The sequence below is a fragment of the Sus scrofa genome, chromosome X (assembly GCF_000003025.6).
Source record: "Sus scrofa isolate TJ Tabasco breed Duroc chromosome X, Sscrofa11.1, whole genome shotgun sequence".
Classification (NCBI taxonomy): Eukaryota; Metazoa; Chordata; class Mammalia; order Artiodactyla; family Suidae; genus Sus; species Sus scrofa.
Window position 1 is genome coordinate 72,003,445 of NC_010461.5, and position 17,282 is coordinate 72,020,726.

Sequence of the window (17,282 nt, forward strand, 5' to 3'; positions counted from 1 at the left end):
AACTTATGGTTACCGAAAGAGACAGATTTTTGGGGAGGGATGTGCTGGGTGTTTGGGATGGAAATGTTTTAAAACTAGGTTGTGATGATGGTTGTACAACTGTAAATATAGTAGAATTCATTGAATTAAAAATATTAAGATATTTATGCAACTATATGAGAAAACGAAGGTGAATTATTACTAAGTATTGAAAACTCAGCAAATGTGGCTGTGGCTAGAGATCTGAGCTCAGGCTTAGACATGGGGAGCAATGGCAACATTTATGAGCAAGCTGGTAGTGGCTAAGAACTTGAGTGAGGCCCTGGGGGACAATGTGAAAAAACACTGGACTAATTAAAGTTGTGGTTTAAGTGGAAGATCAGCAAAGAAATGTTTGACCTTGAAGCTCACAGACTTCTCAAACAGGGAAATGTCTATTCTCATAATGATTTCCTCCAGCTATTCTCACCCATTGTAAGATTTGGGTTTCTACAACATAGGGATCTTTGCCCTGGACAGGGGTTCCACAGCCAAACCTGGGGAAGCAAAGGGGAATAAAAATATTTCTTCTGTTCATCAGTGAATTAATCATAGATTCCAGCCTCAAAATCCCCTGGAACTCAGGAGTTTGTGGCAAAGGATCTCCAAGACAATGACTTGAAATTTATTCTGACATAATGATACATCCCACTCAGGTTCAGCTTGAAGGGAGGATGGTAGATACTGCTTTTGAGCACAGGCCGTACATCACCAAGGGAGTTGTCTCATCTATGGTCTATGTGGTAGGAAAACAACTTAGAGATATATTGGCATCACTTGTGTCAAGGAGGAAAGCTTATGTATAACTGAATCACTTTGTTGTACAGCAGAAATTATCGCAATCTTGTAAATCAACTATACCTCAATAAAATTTTAAAAATGAAAAAAGAAGAAATGCTTATAATCTGAAAAAGAATGGATATATATATGTGTATAACTGAATTACTTTGCTGTACAATAGAAATTATTACAACATTGTAAGTCAACTATACTTTAATAAAACTTTAAAAAGTGAAAAAAAAGAGCCACTTCAAATTCATCCTCCTCATAAACCAGCCCCTAGAATATTCCAGCCCACAGAAAGTGCTTCCTCTTTTGACCTAGAAACAGTTGCAGTACAGTAGGAGGAACACAGTCCTGGGCAGCAGAAAATATATGTGATATTTGCTCTGTTCAATGTGTAACTTTGAGCTAAGTTGTTCAACTTGTATGAGACTCAGCTTTTTGTTCAATAAAATAGGAAGAATAACAACTAAAAAAATGAAGAGATGCTTATTGATTACATAATCATCATTTAAAATATGACTTTGGTAGTACTATGATCCTGCAGCCACACCTGAAGAATAGTGAAGTAGTTTATGCCTTAACAGATTGCCCTCCAGACTTTTCTGTTCCTTGCTCTGGTCAGAATCGGTACCTAACCCACCTACTGATGATGCTGAGCAGCAGGCTGAGATCCTGCTGGTGTGCACTGGGGACATGCTACCAGCATTTCTGCCTCCAGTGAACATGTACGACCATTTTGAAGCTTGCATTTACACAGGGAAGTCATTCCCACACATACTGTTTTACCCTCAGTATTGAAAGAATCATCAGAAACTGGCATCCAAATATTAAAAGCTGAAGCAAGACAAAGCCAACCACCAGCTCATGGCCAAAAAGGAGGGGATTTTGCTCTGCTGAATTAGAGTTTGAGGAGGTGGGACCCCCAGCAAATTCATTAATTATTAGCAATTTAATGTTTTTGGGTCCACATTTCAAGACTGAAGTGCATAGTGCAAATATAACATTTCCTATGGAAATGTGACATTGAGTGACTTTTGTGTTGCTACTGTAAACCATTAATATAAATCTGATTTTGATAATGATCCATATCTCTGTATGCATGTGAATGGGTTTCCAATTATGGGAGTAGGCACTGAGAATACTCTGTGCCTAGAATGGAAATGCTGAGGGGTCTGAGGCTTAGTAGCCTATGGTCTGTATGTGAGGTAGGTGTTATAACTTAAAAACAAACAAGCTGTTATAACTCAGTCCCCATGATCAGCAGATGTCTGTGTGTTTTGACACAGCACATATTTTGTATCTGGAAAGCCTAAAATTTCTGCTTTTCTCCTGAAGAAGTGCGCTTTTAACACAGGGTTAAAAGTCAGTTTTCTTTTTTAGTGACAAAATTAATTTTTAACAGATACAGATATTTGCCTAAGGATTCATTACAACTCCACAGAAAATAAGACTTAAAATGCTGTGCTATTAGAGAAAATAAAGTCCTTTATTTGAATTAAAATAAAAATCAAAAATTCACTTAGAATGTAATTAACCTTATAAAAATCTTCTCAGAGCTCAACTTTTCTGTTGTAACTTAATCAGGACAGCAAACAGAAAACCAAGCGAAAAAAATGTGAAAGCAATATAAGAGATCTATGGGATAATATAAAGTAGGCCAATGTTTATATATTGAAATATTTCAATTTTAGAAATAGAAACATTCAGTTATATTTTAGGGAATAATTTCAAACTCCTATATTTGAATCCAAGGGAGATTTTAGACATTTCACCACTCATTTTATTTTAGTGTTTTAAAAGTTTTAAGACTTTTTTAATCAACATTAAAGGAATATCATCAAATTAAATGTTGGTACCTATAAAATTTAAATAGTGAAATTCCAAATGAAAAAGCCATATAATTATATAACTTGTCCCAGATATACAAGTAAAATACAATTACAGATTTTTATGACATGGCATAATATAATGTTCTTTTTCATTTCCAAAAATAGATTTTCTAATGGCTAAGCTTTATCTAACAACCCGCTGTTATATTTCCAAAGCCATCTTCTTTAATATACTATAATCCAGTTTGTGCATAACATTTCAAATACAGAATGGAAACCCTGCAACACTAAAGTTTACAATGACAAAAATAATAGATCAAAGCTAGCCTCCCTTTAACTTTCAAGCCAACACAGACAACACTAAAGTTGACATGAATTTAGTGCTTGAACAATTATGATGAAAACAATGTTGACATTAAAGTTCTGAATTCCTAAATAGAGTTTCAGGATTGATCAGTAACACATTCCAAAAATGAAGCAAGCTTTTTATGTTTCCTAAAAGGGTGTTATTTTTGAACAATGACTTTTTTTTTCTTTTTGATAGTGGTGGTCATGTAAACAACTACACAGTGCAAAGGTTTTATCTCCCCTCATGCTTCAGTGATGTTACCAACAATTACATTCCTAGGTATTCCAGTTCCACTAGAACAAGAATAGCTTGTGAGCAAAAATAAAGTTACAATGATTGGTTGTGGATAGTTAGAAAATACAGGATCTGTTTTTCACAGAAATAGTCATTTCTCCTTGGGAAAGAAAATTGACATTTTCTTTCTTCTTGTCAATTGAACAAAACACATGAGGTGAGAGTTATGAGTCAATTTTTGTTTAGGGCAAAATGAGGATTATAGCCAGAAGAAAGCATCTCAGATAGCTCTGAAGAACTGCTCAGAAGAGGTAGTTAGGTGGGTTGGCAGTATATATGATTTCACTGAAGGGGAATTCTTAAATCAAGCACACATTTTGGTATGAGCTTACTGCTAGTCATGAGAAGGTTGCTGCTGGTTATGAGGAAGTAATGTCTCCATTAATGACTTTAGTGTTTTTCTAGATATGAGATGTGAGAATTTGGGTTCATAAAATCTTATCCTGAAAATATCTAATTATCTGAAGCTTGGTATGTCAGTTTTTCCCAGAGCACAGAGTGCCTCATTACTGGCTTCTATCCTGAATTCTTTTCAGAGTGTGTTGAAGGTCAGAGACTGCAGTGCCTAGTGATTTCATTACTATAGAACCAGATGGCAAATGAAAATTTTCAGTTGGCACTGTATATATGACTCTACTTATGACAACATATATAGGCAATTTTCCAATCATTGACTCCTTCTTAACCTTGGAAATGAGAAACTATCTCTGGTCCAATAAAGAATACCTGATAATGAATATTTTCAAACTAGTGTTATTGCTATATAATAGAATAATTTCAATTATGGTTGAAACTCCCTAAGCAAAATGGCATAAAGTAAAAGTGTGGCTTTTTATAAGCAGAAATGTCAAAATAATCCCATCTCCTGTTTCTTGTCTTAATGAGAACATTTCTAAAATCAGCCCTAAAGGTAGATTCCATCTACTTTGAACATGTAAATTGTTTGGAGTGATGTAATCAATCTCATAAATTGAACTCAAAATGATGGTTTCTCACTGTTAGTCTATCTGTCTAATCTGGAAGAACAGGTAAAAGTGACAAGCAGAAATACATTTTAAACAAGGTTTATCCAAATAAGAAAGAAACATATGCATGTTTGCATGTACACACACATATACACACCAATACACCACCCACACATACCTGATTTTCACTTTTCACACAAAAGAACATATAGATTTCAAATCTTGGAGTTTTTTTGAAAAAAAAATGTGTAAACTTAAAAAAATGCAGAGCATGGGATTGTGTGTTAAGATTTATTTGGAGAAATATGAAGACTATAGCCCAGAAGGCAGCATTTCAGATAACTCTGAGAAACTGCTCCAAAATGGTGGGGAGGATGTCAGTATATATGTTACTTTGGTGAAGGGAGAAGTACATGTAACAAAGCACACATTTTGCAGAAGGTTACTGCTAATCATGAAGAACAGACGTCACCATGAATGATTTTAGTGCTTTTCTAGATATAAGGGTGTTGCGAGACATGTTTTTATAGTGTTTTCTTGGCCTCTTTGCTGAATACTCCATCTTGTCCTTCCTTACTTTGTCCAGTCTTCCTGCTTGAGAAATAGTCACGGTGATGGTAAATGACTTTGTTGCAGAAACTGCAAAAACCATGGCAGTGGAAGGAGACAAACAGCACTCGGAGATATGGAAAAGCAAGGTTTATTCAGCACCGGTGCAGGCTCAGAGGAGTCACCTCCAGAGTCTGAGCACCAGGTCTTTGTTCTCAGTAACTTTTATACACTACAAGATCTTGATTTTCCCATGTAAGCATCCCGGGCCTCCCCCATCCCCAAGAAGACAGTGTTCCTCCCTAAGAAACTGAGCAAGCAAGGTTACAGAAGCAGAACTGATAAGCAATGCTAGGTACCTAATTAGCAGGGCTGCTGGCTTGGACAGAGAGCACACAGTTGTTACATTATTACAAGAAAGGTGGCATAGTGATTAGCATAGCTGGAAAGGCTTGCAGCTGCCTTCTTAGCCAAGGTGGGGTTACAATAATCTTCATATTAACATGACTTTATAGCTGCATAGAAGCTACTGTGACTCTTAAATTTCAATGGCCTGTAACTTTCAGGAACAACTTGAACTATTGTTTTCTTTCATATGTATAATACATAATACTATAGCAGTAAAGAAATAAGACAATATCTTGGAGTTTCCAGCATGCTTTCTCTTGAGAGGAGTCCATTAAAAGCAAATATTTGTGCATAGCTTTATATATTTGCTTTACATATTTATTGGTGGTAAGTCACAAAATATTCTCAAAGTGGAATATGGTGTGTTTCCTTGAATTTATGAAGAAACTGTTTGATATCAGGTAACAAGTGGAATTCTGACATAAATCTGGCAGTAAACTAGGTTTGACATCTTGTGATATGCCTCAGTTTAGACAGAATGAGGCCTTCCCTTGCATCTAATTCTCTCAGTGTTTGTATTTCCTGAGATGGCATGCATACAATGCTGCATTAAAATGTCAAAATCAGTGCAATAATGTAGTAACATTAAAGAAGTTTCACCCTTTGGGCACCAAATCAATTTGTTTCCTTAAAATCCCATATTTAACAATCATTAACATATCTTAGTTATTAAAAATACTACAACCATTTGGCCATGATGAATTTTGTCTTTGTGCTTTTTTTTTGTCTTTTTGCCATTTCTTGGGCCACTCCCATGACATATGGAGGTTCCCAGGCTAGGGATCTAATCGGAGCTGTAGCCTCTGGTATACGCCAGAGCCACAGCAACACAGGATCTGAGCCATATCTGTGACCTACACCACAGCTCACGGCGATGCTGGAAGCTTAACCCACTGAGCAAAGCCAGGGATAGAACCCGCAACCTCATGGTTCCTAGTTGGATTTGTTAACCACTGAGCCATGACAGGAACTCTTGTCTTTGTACTTGTAATGAAGAAAAGTTTTGCTAAAAAAATTTGAGAAAATATCAAGGAAAAATATTTAACTTAGTGAAGAGAATTAGCTGTTCTTTAAAAATTTAGAATTTTTTTTATAGTAAAAGATCTACTGATAATCACAAATAGCTCTTATTCTTCATTTGAGAAAAAATGACAGGATCTATATTTTATTATACTTTATTTAGTATTACTCTCTATCATTGTCTGTGCATGCAGGCCAGACAAAAGAACTTTCCAGCATAGCCTTGTGAAGAGAAAGAAGAGTTTATTGAGATAAGAGACATGTGGTTCTGTCTGTTTTTATAGCCCAGGGAGAGGAGAGGTATTACAATCACTTGTTGACCTGCTGATTTTTTTGAGAAAGAAGAACCTTATGATTCACTTGCTGGTAAGTTGGGGGCATGTATTACCCCTATAGGGTCAGGATAAAGAATGGGCCATATACCTTTTCCTAGTAGGGGACAGGAAGGAGTAGGCCAGGTTGCTCAAGATGGGGGAAACATAATTATAATGAGACAGATAGGGTGATGATAAGGGTCTGGTAATTCTTGTCTTGACCAAAGGATTTGAGTTCAATCTCCTTGAAGGGGCCTTGAAGTTCAAGACTCTCTATGCTTCATTGTGATAAAAATATATTTTAAATTATTCTGAAATCCAAATTTTCACTTATTTGAACTAGATCTGTCTTTTTTTGAGTTTTCCAAAAATTTTCACTGCAAATACCTATTTTTATTCACTATGTAATAAAATGAAAACTCAAATCTTTCCAAAATTTTATCAAAAATGATTTAATAAAATATTGAAAATACTGTTAAAATAGTTATATCAATTATATATCATTATAAAAATGCTTATATTGCTATATGTTAGATGTTGTAAAGTGTCAGGATAAGCTTTGGTTTGCTGCTCATAGACTTTGCAGAGCACCTACTCTTTGACTCAGTCTTCCATCATATTATATCAAATCATTATAATTATTTGAGAGCCTTATATGTTGAACATTAAAAAATACCATCTAGTATTATATGAGAATTGCAATGTTTCAGGGACTATTTGAGGTACCATATTGGATATTTTTATCATTCAATCCATGCAATGACTCAGTGAGTTAAGTACTATTGTTAGCTTCATTTTATAGATGAAGAAACAAAGGCAAAGAGAAGTTAAATAACTTGTCTTGTGTGTCAGCTAATATTCTATGTTAACTTTACTGGGTCAAGAGGGTGCCCAGATATTTTATCAAACATATGCTGTGGTTGTTAATGTAAGAGTGATTTTTTTTGGTTTAGGGTTTTTTTAATTATTATTTTAATTGAGCTTTAATTGACATATAACATTATGTTAATTTCCAGCATATAACCATCTTGATTGGATATTTGTATATTGTAAAGTGATCACCACAATAGTCCAATTGACATCCTTCACCATACCTAATTACACATTTAAGAGTGATTTTGGATGAGATTGATGTTTAAATTGATAGACTGAGTAAAGCAGATTTTTCTCCATCATATTAATGGGCTTCTTCCAACAATTTGAAGGCCAGAAATAAAAAGTCTAACTCTACACTGGGTAAACGAAGATTCTTTTGCCTAATAGTCTTGAAGCTGAAGCATCTGTTCTTCCTGGTTTAACAGCAATTTTCAGCTTTTGGACTTGAACTGGGACATTGGATTTGCAGATTTTGAACTTTCCGGCCTCCAAAATCTCATGAGCCAATTTCTTATTATAAATATCTTATAAATATTAAATATATATGAAACATACACATATATATGGCATATATTAGGGATGTATCATATTGGTTCTATTTCTATGGAGAAATTTGATTAATCTAGATCAGGTCATACAGTGAGTTGAGGGATGCAATCTCTGAACTCAAACCATCTGTATTCATTTGCCTTTTAAGAGTTTATATTTTATTCTTCCCTCTGAAACAATTTAGAATAATTATGGACTTAACTATCATTTAGAAGACTGTTAAATCATTATAATTAGTAATTGTATCTTCTCAAACTCATCCTCAGCAGAAATACACTGTTCTCTAAGATTAAAAATTCCAGTTGCCTTAATTCCTAATTTGACATGTTTTTAAAAACCCATTTTATGCTGCTTCTGATAAATTGCCCCTAAATATCCTTATTAATAAGGAGTGATTTTTGTATTTTTTAATTTTTTTCCTTCCCATTTTATTGAGATATAACTGACAAATAGCACTGTATATGTTTAAGGTGTGCAGTATAATGATATGACAACATATATCACAGAGTCATCATCACAATAATTTTAGTGAACAAACATCATCTCATGTAGATACAAAATTAAATAGAAAAAATTTTCTTGTGATGAAAAAATCATTGATTTTAAATCTTTAATTTTTATATATTCATTTAAAGGTATAAATTCCTCTAAGAACTCTATAACTGCATTGCACAAGTTTTTATATTATTTTAATTTACTTTCAGTTCAAAATATATTCCAATTCCTCTTGAGATTAATATTTTGACCCATAGCTTATTTAAACAAAATTATTTAATTTTTGAACATGCCTCTTTTTGTCTTTATATTACTGATTTCTAATTTTATTCCACTGCAGTTAGGGAAATTTCTGCTTTCTTTTCTTTTTTCTTTTTTTGGTCTTTTGTCTTTTTAGGGCCATATATATGGCATTTGGAGGTTCCCAGGCTAGGAGTCCAATTGGAGCTGTTGCCACTGGCCTATGCCAGAGCCACAGCAACACAAGATCCTAGCCACATCTGTGATCTACACCACAGCTCATGACAATGCCGGATCCTTAACCTACTGAGCAAGGCCAGGGATCGAATGTGCAACCTCATGGTTCCGAGTCAGATTTGTTTCCACTGCACCATGATGGTAACTCCCAGGAACTTTATGTTTTCAATAAGAATTACTTTAGAGAGGCAGATCAAGATGGCTGATGAGTAAGACCTCACACTCACCTTCTCCCACAAACACATCAAAAAAACATCTACATGTAAAATGACTCACACAGAACATCTACTGAATGCTGGCAGAAGAACTTAAATTTCCAAAAAGGTCAAGAATCCCTTGACATAACTGGGTAGAACAAAAGAAAAATAGAGAGAGAGTAAAGGAATCAGGATGAGACTAGAATTCCTGAGAGGGAGCTGTGAAGGAGAAAAGGAACCTACACCATGGGAAGCCACCTAACTCACCCAGAGATCAGCTGGGACAGAGGGACCTCAAAGTCACTGAGAAAAGTGCAGCAGCTGGGCTGAGGACAAAGCAGAGTGAGAACCACACAGATCATCTGCACCACAGCCCTGAACACCATAGCCTGAGATGCTTGGGTGGGGGCTGGGCACTGAGACTTAGGCTCTGGAGGTCAGTCTCAGGGAAAGGACTAGGATGGGCTGTGTGTGGGGACAGCCTGAGAGGCTAAGGAGCTGTGTGCCACAGGCAGAGAAGCAGTGTGCAACAGGTTGGTGGGTGGAACACCATGTCAGAGGGAAGCTGAGAGAAGGTCTAGGCCCACAGGAGAAGAAAGACACCTCTGTTGCGGAGGGTGAGAGGAGGAGGAGCAGACCGCCATAGGACTCTCCCTGCACACACTTGCTCAGGCTCTCAGAGGGTGAGACACCTCTGGACCAGGTTACAGGTGTCAAGAAGCCACTTGCTCTGGCTACAGGAGACTGGGCGCTTCTTGTGCAGGCTATGGGTAGCCAGGAAACTCCTGTGAGGGCTAAGGGCAGCATGAGAATAAGTGTGATGCAGTACCTCTTGCATAATATACAGGCATCAGAGACAAACTATGGTGGTCATCTTGGAGGCCAGAGGGAGGTGTGGCCTGCCACCACTAGGAAGCTGTGAGTGGGCTCCACCTGCAGCCCCAGTCACCTCAGGTTTGGCAAAAAAAAGGCCCTGCAACCAAGCACCACATGTTATTGCTCTCACCCTCCTGGGAACACACCTGTCCTGCCGCTGTCACTGCCAAAGGCTCTAGGCAGTGCACAGATGCTTGATCACTGTCCTTTCCCAAGACCCTACAACTAGGAGCAGCTATTGCAGCATCTCCTGTGAGGGCTAAGTGGTATGGGCTGTTTCCTTCATGGTATGCATGAGGTGGGGGCAAACCACCACAGTTATCTCTGATTCCAGAGGTGGAAATGGCCTGCCACCACTAGGAGTCCATGAATAGGCACCACTTGTGGCTTTAATCACCTCAAGGGTATCAGAGGAGGGCACTGTGACTGAACACCACCTGTTGGTGCTCTTGAACCCCTGGGAGCACACTGGCCCTGTTGATGCCACTGCCAAACACTCTGGGCAGTGCCCACATGCTTGATCTCTGTAACTTCCCAGGATCCTGCAACAAGGAACAGCTGGTACACCACCTCCTATGTGGGCTAAGTGAGACAGGGTGATTCTTGCATGGTCTGCAGGTATCAGGGGCAAACCACCTCAGTTATCACTGCCTCCAGAGGTGGGCATGGCGTGCTACCACTAGGGGTCCCAGAACAGGCACTGCCTGTGGTTCCAATCACCTCAAAGGAAAACATTTCAATCAAACACTAGCTGTTGTTGTTCTCAATCCCCTGGGAACTCACACAACCTTCTGCTACCACTGCCAAATGCACAGGGCACCTTGTAAATCTGCCTAGGCTCAGTACCACTTCCCAGGGCCCTGCACCTAGGAGTAGCCTGTTCCAATTTCCTGCAGGCCCTTGATGCTATTAAGAGCCCATAAATCAGGCACTGACTACTAGCCCTACCCATTGCCTCCTTCTACCTGGAAACACACTCAGCACCCTGGGGATAACAGCCTGATCACACTGAAGAAAGAGACAGCAAATATTCACACTCCCATGCCAAAAATAAATAGTAACCCCCCACAAAATACAAAGGGGTGCTTTTACATAGAAGTAGCTCTCCAAGACTATAGTTTGGCTTCCCTAAACTCACAGAAAAAGAAAAGCACAAGCAAGATGAAGAAGCTCAGGAACCATTCCCATTTAAAAGAACAGAATTCACATGAAGCAGCAAACAATGAAACAGACCTCTGCAGTCAGAAAGACACTGAGTTCAAAAGGAAGGAAGTTAAAATACTGAAGGAATTAAGCCTAAATATCAAGGAATTAAGAGAAAATATGAACAGTAATGCAGATTCCTTTAGAAAGGATGTAGAAAATATAAGGAGGTGCCAAGGAAAACTATAAAATTCATTTGCAAATATGAAAACTGAGCTAAAGGCACTAAAGAGCAGAATAAATAATGCAGAGGAAAGAATTAGTGATGCGGAAGATAGAATAATGGAAATCAACTAATCAGGACAGCAGACAGAAAATGAAATGAAAAAAACATGAAAGCAATATCAGAGACCTATGGTATAATATAAAGCAGCCAAACTATGCATAATAGGAATTCAAGAAGGAGAAGAAAAAGATAAGGGGATTGAAAATATATTTGAAGAAATTATGTCTGAAAAATTTTCAAATCAAAAGGAAACTGATATCAAGGTACATGAAGCACAGAGGCCCCCAAAGAAGTTGAACCCAAATAGGCCCACACACCAAGCCATGTTATAATAAAAATGGAAAAAGTTAAAGAGAGGATCCTAAATACAGCAAGAGAAAAGCAAAGTATTAATTATAAAGGTAGCCCCTTAAGGCTATCACCTGATCTCTCTACAGAAATACTACAGGCCAGAAGGGAATGGCAAGATATATTTAAAGTACTGAAAAGAAAAAAAAAAATGCAACCTAGAATACTCTATTCAACAAGAATATCATTTAAAATAGAAGGGGAAATAAAGAATCTCTCCACCAAACAAAAGCTAAAAGAGTAAACAATGCTAAACACATACTAAAAGAAATACTGAAAGGGCTTCTCTAAATTACAGAAAAAGCAAAAAAAAAAAAAAAAAAGAAGAAGAAGTAGGATGGAGAAAATCACAATTGGAAAGCAATCATTTATATAGGCCAGCATACAGATTAAACATGAAGATATTAAAAAAAAAAGACATCAAAGTCATAGAATGTGGGGAAGAAAAGTAAGAAAATCTAGACTCTTTTTAATTTTAATAATGTGTTTAAGCCTATATGACCATCAGGCTAAAGGAAAGAGATACAGGAATGGGTTCACATACTTAAAAAACAGGACAACCACAAACCAAAACCAAACATTACATTCACAAAAACTGAAAAGATAAGTACTCGAGCATAAAATAAATGGAAATCATTCAACCAAAAAAAAAGGAAGAAAAGGGAAACATAGAATCAAATGGAAAACAAGGTTTAAAATGGCAATAAATACATATCTATCAATAATTACCTTAAATGTCAATCAAATGAATGATCCAATCAAAAGAAACAGAGTGGCAGATTGGATAAAAAAGCAAAAACTTACAATCTGCTGTCTACAAGACATTCATCTTAGGGCAAAGAACACATGTAGATTGAAAGTGAGAGGATGAAAAAAGATATTTCATGTCAATGGACAAGACAGGAAAACAGGAGTTGCAATACTCATATCAGGCAAAATAGACTTTAAAATGAAGTCCTCATGGAAAGACAAAGAAGGAAACTATTTTATGGCAAACAGTTCCATTCAGGAAGAGGATATTACAATTGTCAATATATATGCCCCTAATATAGGAGGACCCAGATACCCACAAAAAATACTAATAGATATAAAAGGAGAAATTGGTGGGAATACAATAATAGTAGGAGACTTTAACACCTAACTCAATGGACAGATCCTCTAGGCAGAAAATCAATAAGGCAACAAAAATCCTAAAGGACACAAGAGAAAATTTAGACTTCATTGATATTTTCAGGACATTGCATTCAAAAAAATCAGCATATACATTGTTATGAAGAGTATGTGGAATATCTTCAAGGATCAATCACAAACTGGGACACAAAGCTAACCTTAACAAATTTAAGAGTATAGAAATTATTTCAAGTTATCTTCTCTGACCCCAATGGCATGAAACTAGAAATCGACCACAGGAAAAGAAATGAGAAAAAACTAACTATACGGAGACTAAACAACATGCTACTAAAAAACCAATGTGTCAATGAGGAAATCAAGAAGGAAATTAAAAAATACCTTGAGAAAAATGAAAATGAAGACACAACTACTCATATCTATGGGATGCCACCAAAGCAGTGCTCATAGAGAAGTTCATAGCAAACAGACCTTCCTCAAAAAAAGAAGAAAAATATCAAGTTGACAGATTAACCCACCACCTAAAAGACAAATGATAATGAAGATGCAACCACTCAAAATCTATGGGATGCAGCCAAAGCAGTGCTCAGAGTGAAGTTCACAGCAATAAAAGCCTTTCTCAAAAATGAAGAAAAATCTCACATCAACATCTTAACCCACAACCTAAATGAATAAGTGAAAGAAGAACAAACAAAAAGTCAGCAGAAGGAAGGAAATAATAAAGATCAGAGATGAAATAAAAAAAACAGAGATTCAAAAAATAATAGAAAACATCAATAAAACCAAGAGGTGGTTCTTTGAAAAGATTAGCAAAATTGACCAACCTCTGGCCACACTCACCAAGAGGATAGGAAACAAAATTAATAAACAAAATAAGAAATTAAAAAGGAGAAATCACAACAGATGTGGGTGGAAAAAAACAGTGCCATAAGCCTTAAGCTTGAATAGAATATAGAGGTAATGGAAAACCATGACTTCCTCTTGGAATGCCAAGAAGGTTACACAAGGAACAAACTTTAGATAAGGCTTATGGGCCCTGTGAGTGGGAACAAACAGGCCTGCTGTAAAGGTTAATATATGCCTTCCTGAGAGAAGATCTGAGGAGTTTTAGAACAGACTCTGTTAATCATAATCCCCCAGGCTTGTGTGATCCTTGAACATTTTATCTATAATCTCTGCCCCCATGCTTTTACACATATCCTTTGTTCACAATCCTAATGAAAAGTTAAACCCTGAGTTTGCTCAGGGCTCCTACTTGTCACAGCATTAGCTGTCCCTGTGTCTTCTTCAAGCTGATCTCCAGGCATATCCTAAGTTCTGATTATCTCATATGAAAAATGGATAATGCAGAAATATAAAAAAAAACATAAGATACTATGAACAATTATATGCCAACAAATTTGACAACCTAGAAGAAATGGACACCTTTCTAGAGACTTAGATCCTGACAAATATGAATCAAGAAGAAATAGATCAACTGAACACACCAATCACAAGAAATGAAATTGAATATGTCATAAAAACACTCCCTACAAATAAAAGTTCAGGACCAGATGGTTTCACAGGTGAATTCTACCAAACATGCAAAAAGGAACTTATAACCATCCTCCTTAAATGTTTCCAAAAGGTTAAAGAAGAAGGGACATTCCCAAAGATATTCTATGAGGCCAGCATCACCCTAATTCCAAAACCAGACAAAGATACCAACAAAAAAAGAAAAATATCGGCCAATATCTTTGATGAATAGAGACGCAAAAATTCTCAACATTTTAGCCAACTGAATCCTACAACATATAAAAAATATCATACAGAGTAACCAAATGGAATTCATCCCAGGTTCACAAGGATGGCTCAACATATGAAAATCAATCAACAACATACACCATGTTAACAAAAGAAAAGTAGCCACACAATCATCACAATAGATGCACTAAAAGCATTTGAAAAAGTTCAACATTCACTCATGATACACACTCTTAGCAAAGTGGGTATAGAGGGATCATAACTTAATAAAAGCCATTTATGACAAAATCACAGCAAATATAATACTCATTGGAGGAAAGCTGAAAGCCTTCCCACCAAAATCTGGAACAGGACAAGGATACACACTCTCACCACTGTTATTCAACATACTATTGGAAGTCCTAGCCACAGAAATCAGACAAACAAAAGAAATAAAATACATCCAAATAGGAAGAGAAGGGGGAAAACTGTCATTATATGCAGATGGCATGATACTATATACAGAAAACCCTAAGGACTCAAAGCAAAAACTACTTGAACTGATCAACAAATTCAGCAAAGTAGCAGGATATTAGATTGACATTCAAAAATCAGTCGCATTTCCGTATAGTAACAATGAAATATTAGAAAAGGAATACAAAAATACAATACCTTTTAAAATTGCACCCCAAAAAATCAAATACCTGGGAATACACCTGAACAAGAAGGTGAAAGACTTTTATGCTGAGAACTATAAAACATTCATCAAGGAAATTAAAGAGGATTCAAAGAAATGGAAAGATATTCCATGCTCCTGGGCTGATAAAATTAATATTGTAAAAATGGCCATACTACCCAAAGCAATCTACAGATTCAATGCAATCCCTTTCAAATTACCCATGACATTTTTCACAGAACTAGAACAAACAATCCAGAAATTTATACAGGACCACAAAAGACCCAGAATTGCCAAAGCAATCATGAAGAACAAAAACCAAGCAGGAGGCATAATGCTCCCAGACTTGAGGCAATATTACAAAGCCACAGTCATCAAGACAGTGTGGTACTGGTACCAAAACAGACATACAGACCAATGTAACAGATCAGAGAACACAGATACAAACGCAGACATCTACTGTCAATTAATCATTGACAAAGGAGGCAAGAATATAATATGGGAAAAAGATAGTCTCTTCAGCAAGAATTGCTGGGAAACCTGGACAGCTGCATGTAAATCAATCAAACTGGAACACACGCTCGCACCATGCACAAAAATAAACTCAAAATGGCTTAAAGACTCAAGACAAGACACCATAAAACTCCTAGAAGAGAACATAGGCAAAACATTCTCTGACAACCAACTTACAAATATTTTCTCAAGTCAGTCCCCCAAGGCAACAGAAATAAGGGCAAAAATAAACCAATGGGACCTAATCAAACTGACAAGCTTCTGCACAGCAAAGGAGACCAAAAAGAAGACAAAAGGACATCTGACAGAATGGGAGAAAATAGTTTCAAATGATGCAACTGACAAGGGTTTAATCTCTAGAATATACAAGCAACTTATACAACTCACCAGCAAAAAAGACAACAACCCAAGTGAAAAACGGGCACAAGACCTGAATAGACATTTCTCCAAGAATGATGTACAGATGGCCAACAAGCACATGAAAAATGCTTAACATCCCTGGGTATTAGAGAAATGCAAATCAAAAGTACCATGAGATACCACCTCACACCAGTCAGAATGACCATCATTAATAAGTCCACAAATAACAAATGCTGGAGAGGGTGTGGAGAAAGGGAACATTACTGCACTGTTGGTGGCCATGTAAGTTGTTACAACCACTGAAGAAAACAGTATGTAGGTACCCTAGAAAACTATATGCAGAACTACCATACGATCCAGCAATCCACTTTTGGACATATATCTGGACAAAACTTTCCTTGAAAAAAACACATGCACCCATAAGTTCCTTGCAGCAGTATTCACAATAGCCAAGACTTGGAAACATCCTAAATGTCCACTGACATATGGTTAGCTTAAGAATTTGTGGTATATATACACAATGGAATACTACTCCGGCATTAAAAAAAGAACAAAATAATGCCATTTGCAGCAGCATGGATGGATCTAGAGACTCTCATACTAAGTGAAATAAGTCAGAAAGAGAAAGACAAATACCATATGATATCACTTATATCTGGAATCTACTATAAGGCACAAATAAACCCTTCCACATAAAAAAAAATCATGGACATGGAGAACAGGCTTGTGTTTGCCAAGGGAGCAGGAGAGGCAGTGGGATGGACTGAGAATTTGGGGTTAATAGATGCAAACTATTGCCTTTGGAATAGATAAGAAATGAGATCCTGCTGTATAGCACTGGTAACTCTTTCTAGTCATTTATGATGGAGGATGATAATGTGAGAAAAAATTATGTATATATGTATGCATGACTGGGTCACCTTGCTGTACAGTAGAAAATTGACAGAACACAGTAAACAGCTATAATGGAAAAAATAAAAATATTTATATAGCAAAAATATAAAAAATAAAATAAAATTGTATTAAAAAAAGAATTAAACTCAGATTGTCTCATATCATGGTAATTGCTCCATCTACAGTTTCACAAAAATATGTATTTGTTAG

At 36.6% G+C, this 17,282-nt stretch overlaps 1 pseudogene; it reads left to right on the forward strand.

Moving 5' to 3' along the window:
* Window positions 251-1,701, forward strand: LOC100511056 (annotated as a pseudogene).